This window comes from Silene latifolia, chromosome 9 (genome assembly GCF_048544455.1).
Source record: "Silene latifolia isolate original U9 population chromosome 9, ASM4854445v1, whole genome shotgun sequence".
In the NCBI taxonomy this organism is placed as follows: domain Eukaryota; kingdom Viridiplantae; phylum Streptophyta; class Magnoliopsida; order Caryophyllales; family Caryophyllaceae; genus Silene; species Silene latifolia.
The window spans coordinates 71,103,054-71,109,448 of NC_133534.1; the positions used below are offsets into that span (position 1 = coordinate 71,103,054).

The 6,395-nt window shown below is 33.5% G+C and overlaps 2 non-coding genes across 2 annotated transcripts; one reads left to right on the plus strand and one right to left on the minus strand.

Moving 5' to 3' along the window:
• Window positions 1-999: 999 nt before the first annotated feature.
• On the minus strand, window positions 1,000-1,071 carry TRNAR-UCU (transfer RNA arginine (anticodon UCU)). Its single transcript has one exon. It is a non-coding gene; the product is annotated as a tRNA-Arg (tRNA).
• A 1,368-nt stretch (window positions 1,072-2,439) lies between these two features.
• Window positions 2,440-2,527, plus strand: TRNAS-GCU (transfer RNA serine (anticodon GCU)). The gene has a single exon. It is a non-coding gene; the product is annotated as a tRNA-Ser (tRNA).
• The last annotated feature ends 3,868 nt before the right edge of the window (window positions 2,528-6,395 follow it).

The following is a 6,395-nucleotide window of genomic DNA, read 5'->3' on the forward strand; positions in this document are numbered from 1 at the left end:
AATCTCGGTTAATTGAATCTCCCGCTCCCGGTATTATTTCGAGACGTTCTGTCTATGAGCCTCTTCAAACCGGGCTTATTGCTATTGATTCAATGATTCCTATAGGACGAGGTCAGCGAGAATTAATTATTGGGGATAGACAGACTGGTAAAACAGCCGTAGCTACAGATACGATTCTCAATCAACAAGCTTATCGACAAATGTCTCTTCTATTACGAAGACCGCCGGGCCATGAAGCGTACCCAGGAGATGTTTTTTATTTGCATTCAAGACTTTTGGAAAGAGCTGCTAAATCAAGTTCTTTTTTAGGTGAAGGAAGTATGACCGCTTTACCAATAGTCGAAACCCAATCAGGGGATGTTTCGGCCTATATTCCTACTAATGTAATTTCCATTACAGATGGACAAATATTTTTATCCGCTAATCTATTCAATGCTGGAATCAGACCAGCCATTAATATAGGTATTTTCGTTTCTAGAGTAGGGTCCGCGGCTCAAATTAAAGCCATGAAACAAGTAGCTGGTAAATTAAAATTAGAACTGGCACAATTCGCAGAATTAGAAGCCTTTGCACAATTTGCTTCTGATCTTGATAAAGCTACTCAGAATCAATTGGCACGAGGTCAACGATTACGTGAATTGCTCAAACAACCTCAATCTGCCCCTCTTACGGTAGAAGAACAGATAATGACTATTTATACCGGAACGAACGGTTATCTTGATTCATTAGAAATTGGGCAGGTAAGGAAATTTATTGTTGAATTACGTACTTACTTAAAAACGAACAAATCGCAATTCCAAGAAATTATCTCTTCTACCAAAACATTTACTGAGGAGGCAGAAGTCCTTTTAAAAGAAGCTATTCAAGAACAGATGGAACGCTTTTTACTTCAGGAACAAGCATAATGTATTGTAAAATTTATACATTATATTATTATATTTATATATAATATATATGAAAAAAACGATCTTTCTTCCTAAAAAAATATATGGAAAAAATTGCGTCCAATAGGATTTGAACCTATACCAAAGGTTTAGAAGACCTCTGTCCTATCCATTAGACAATGGACGCTTTTCATTTCATTCCGACCATTCCTATTTTTTTCGTTTTTGACTTTGACTATTTTCTTGTTTCGAAAAAGAATCGGATTGTATGAAAGATGATATTTAATTTTTAATTGTATATTCAACGCAATAACGACCTATTAATTATTATAGAATAGAGCGGAGCGGGTAGCGGGAATCGAACCCGCATCGTTAGCTTGGAAGGCTAGGGGTTATAGTCGACGCTGGTTTTTAATTTTGAGCGTCTCTAATTCAAAACCGAACATGAAACTTCTGTTTCATTCGGCTCCCTTATGGAAAATGGAGGAATTCCTAGATAAAAATTTTAGGCGGGAACTAAAAAAAATTCACCCATAACATCTATGTCAGCTTTTTGTATGAATGGATTCAATTCAAAAAAACTTGATTTCTAGATGATCCTTCTAGAAGAAGAGATTCAAACAATCTTTCTAGTTACTTCGTTCTCTATTTCTAGTTGAGATAATCTTAAGGAAAAGTTTTTTGTTTCCACCGAGCTACAAAAAATATTAAAGCCTCTAGTAAACTAAAGTCATCATTTAATAGCCATTTTGCCTTGCTTTCCTTATAAAAAAAGGAGGAAGATTTAGTTACGATTAGAAACCCTTTTTATATCTTTATCCATGGATTTCTTACTTATACTCATTCAATTGGAAATAGTGGTCCAATTACAAAAAATTCATGTTTCGTAATTTCATAATCCAAAATTTAGAGTTTTATTTGAATTTACTTTTGGATACAAATCACGAGAATGTATAACTGTCTTCAAATTTGGCATTGAAGGTAAGGGATTAATTCCTTTTTCGAAATAAAGTTTATGACCAGAATACTAATCAAACCGGGGGACCCCTTAACTATTAAAGGGTTATATAGAACGAATCACATTTTTACCACTAAACTATACCCGCTACAGTTCAATTATTGTATCGAAATATCACTTTTGTCGAACACCGAATAAAGTAAAAAAAAAGGCCTGGCGAAGTACTGATTAGGCCAGGCCGCGGGAATAAAAAAATTTAAATTTTCGGGTCTTTCTTTATATATAATATAATAATAATTATATATTATAGTCAAATTGAATCTTTCTTTTTTGTCTTTATACAACTGATTGGAATTTCATCTAAAAATTGTACTTGCGTTGTATCTTTGTTGTACTCTTGTATGACACAATAACAACTTGTATATTTTGTATACATATATTATTGTTATATATTAACATTATATAAACGTTATTGTTATGTTATATTATATAAATAATATAATTTTTTAGTTATTTTAAATTCGATTTTATTACATTAAATATTTTTTTTTTTACATAAAAAAATCTTCTAATTTATTTAATAGTTATTTGCAAGTGGGAGAGATGGCTGAGTGGACAAAAGCGTCGGATTGCTAATCCGTTGTACGATTTATTCGTACCGAGGGTTCGAATCCCTCTCTTTCCGTGTTTCAGTTACATTTTACATTGATCATTATTATATATCTTTTTTTCGTTCGAATCTTTTTTCATCCATTTTTTTCGAGGTTAAAATTTTAACTTCGAAAAAAATGGATGAAAAATCAAGCAAAAAAGCCTTTTGTTAATCTTCGCGCCCAGGATTACGCCCCGGATCATTAGATAAGAATCCGAAAATAAAGAGAGAAACAAATAATATCACTACTGTGTAAACAAAGAGTTTGAGAGTAAGCATTAAAAATCTCCACGAGTTTTTTTTTTGAAAAGATAATAAATTACCTATTTTTATACCGCATATCCCATAATTTTTTTATATTTAGTTTGACGCCGAAAGGCATTTGTTTTATATTTTGTAATATATATAAATAAGAAATAAAAAAGAAAGTTATTATTATCTTATCTATTATCTTCTTACTTATCAATAATTTTTTATACCTACTTGTTGATATTGTGGAGGATCACAATAAGGTTTGTTCAGTTATCCAAAAAAATAGTTAGAATGGAAAATGAGATAATGTGGATTGTGTCGATCCAAGAATTTTGTTAAAATATTTTAAGGCTCATATTGTAAGACTTTTTTTTTTTTTAATGTTTGAGTATTAGAATATTAGAATAGAATCCTCTAATTCTCGAAAAAAAAGCATTCATTTTTATAGGATAAGATGAAAGATCTTATCGAAAACTTACTGACTTGCCAAACGAAGGCTAAGAGAAAAAAAAAGTAGAGGTATGACTGGCATAAAATCGACAATTGGACTCAAAAAAGCATAGGCCTCCGGTAATTTGGCAAAGAAACAACTACTCGAATAAAGAGCAGAATTAAGACCGATCAAACTAAAGATATTAAGCATAACAGATTATTTTTTAAAAAATTGTATTTTGATTGAGTTATTGATAGGAAAAAAATCTTTCGTTTTTTGAACTTACTCACTCAATCAAAAAACCTTCCATTCTCAAAAGAGAATAGAAGAAATTCTACTTCCATATAATATCTTAATGGAATTTTTGGTAATGATCAATAAATTCATTTTTTCTATGTCTACATGTGTCGAAGTTAAAATACTAACCAACAGAATCTACTTGATTCTTTCGATAGTTGGGCTGGAATTGACGAACAATCAACAACAAAATTAGTGTTTATTAGTATAGAAATCAATGTGGGGCGTGGCCAAGCGGTAAGGCATCGGGTTTTGGTCCCGCTATTCGGAGGTTCGAATCCTTACATTTCCGAGCCTATCTAATTTAAGAATAAGAAAAAACTTTTTTTTCTTTTATAAAGTTTCTAAGGTGTAAGATTGACTAGAGTCTTACTCTTTTGGGCGACGATTAGAATAAAAAAATTAGATCTTTTTCACATATTTCACAATGATACGAGCTCAAATTCCACGCAACGAAAGGCGCACCCATTGGGTATTGAGGCACGATGGGGTTATAGATTACAGAAATTTTAATTATAAAAAAAAGTTGTGCCTTTACCTATCCTATATCCATCCTCCATATCTATATATGATATAGGAATATATAATATAGAAAAAATATTCATCTAAAATTATAGAAGGAAGTTAGTTCTTTTTTGTTCATCCCCATAAAACTAATTGTTTTTTACTATTATTTTCTTTTTAGATATATATTATATATAAATATAAATGAATGTGAATAAAATTAATATATTTAAAGGTTGAGTTTAAAGCTCTCTTAGCTTATCTTTTAGGGATATCGTCTTATTGTCAATTTTAATTGTTTGTAATTTGTATAAAAAATGTTAATTAGGAAATAAAAAAATTATAAAAAAAGAACAGTACTAAAAAAGTGTAAGATATATTACGTATCTAATCTATGTAACAATTGTCTTAACTGTGAACCAACGACTATTCATGATTTGATAATTGAATCAACCGCAAACCGGAACCCGGTTCCAAATTCGAGGAATGTTATGGTAAAACTTCGTTTGAAACGATGTGGTAGAAAGCAACGTGCGACTTGAAGGACATGATCTGTTGTGGATTCTTATATCCATCATTCTATAATTTCTATAATAAAGGATGCTCTTAACTCGACATCTTTTTTTCTGTTTCACTCGAACCCGGTTTGTTGGGGTGTAATGGAATATGATGGAGCTCGAGTAGAAATCTTGAGCAATTTCTCAAGGGAGAGGGGTCTAGGGTTAGTGTCAATAAAAAGAATACGTTGGAACAACTTCGTAAGTTATCTTTGTGAGAAAAATAGTAAATGATCAAAATAAAGAAAATTTTGAATCCCCCAGGAGATTTTGATAAACCTTTTCAATTAATTTGATTTATATATATCGTGCGGAAATCCCTCGTTCATATGATTAGATTCTTTAATAGAAATAAATAACAAAAAGGTCTGTTGATGCCATTTTTGAAAGGATTAAAAATCAACGAAGCAATGTCTAAACCCAATGATTCAAAAAACAAGATGATAAAGGCTTAGGAACAAGGAAAGACTCTTTTTAATTGTCGCAACAATTGATTGGGATCAATTCAAATCGATGTTAAATGAGACAAAACAAAGGGTATTTTAGACTACTCAATAAATGCTAAACTAAAGGATTTTTTTATTTTGGGCTCCTTGAAACCTATCCAACTTGAGTTATGAGTATACAAATGATTTTTTTGAGTAAAGATGAGTAAAAAAAGGGCTTAATTTTAATTCATTTGAGGATTAAGGATTTTATAGACTTTTTTTTTGGCATTCTAATTTATACATACATTTTTTTTAATCATTTTTTCTCGAGCCGTACGAGGAGAAATGTAACACTACGGATTTTCCTTGGTGACTACTCGACCGAGTAGCGCCTACTCGGCCGAGTAGTGCTGAGGTTGTGTGTTGTTTTGGTTCTGCCGAGGAACACTCGGCCGAGTATAGTTAACACTCGACCGAGTATGGGACACTCGGCCGAGTATACACTTACTCGGTCGAGTGTCCGGTTTGGCGGAGTGTTATTTCGACGGTTTGATTAGGGAATGTTTAGGGTATTTTATATTTCCGCGTCAGTTTCTAATATCATTTGAAAGCTTTATCATTCTACGATCTCTCCCTAATCACTCCCTAATCATCCTCTTATCTCGTTGTGTGTGCAAATCGTCGTGATCCTTGCGTGTAGTCTCTTATTCTCTCTTTGTTGGTAAGTTTCATTCCCTTGTCATTTGTATTCTTTTGGGGTTCTTTGTATATATGGAATTGGGGAAAATGGGATTGTGCAATGTGTAATTGTAGTATGTGATTATTGTTGTAGGTGACGACGTGATATTTGTTATGCATTTGTGTGGTTGATTACTGAAAGATAGCGGATTGCGAAAAGGTAGGGTTTCCCTACTCGGTTTCATGTCAATTGATTTGAGATTGTGATTGTTGTAATTGTTGTTATCTGCTGATCATCGGAGTATGGAGATTGTTGTGACGATGTTGGTATGAGCGGATTGAGATGGCTGTGATGTCATGTGATTGTGATTGTGGTGGAGTCACTTGCGGGAGTGGCTTCACACCCTAGTTCGCCCTCCGTGGAACCCGCCACGGGAGGGGATGTGCACATTAAGGGACGGGGATTGTTAGTCGCTCGTTGATGAGCTGGACTAGGTGGGGATGGGTGCGGTCACCCATGGCGGCGAGGATTACATTGCGATGGGTAATGGCGGGGCTACACACTTGAGTGTGTAGTCGGATTCTTGTGCGTGAGATCGATGATCGGCTAGCGGTAATGTTGTTGTCTTATATTGATTGAGTAGTACTGACCCCGTGTTGTTGTTTTGTAAAACTTGCGGTGATCCATTCGGGGATGGTGAGCGGTGTGACAGTGATCTGATTATTGAGCTTGGGGGCGATCATGGGAGAGT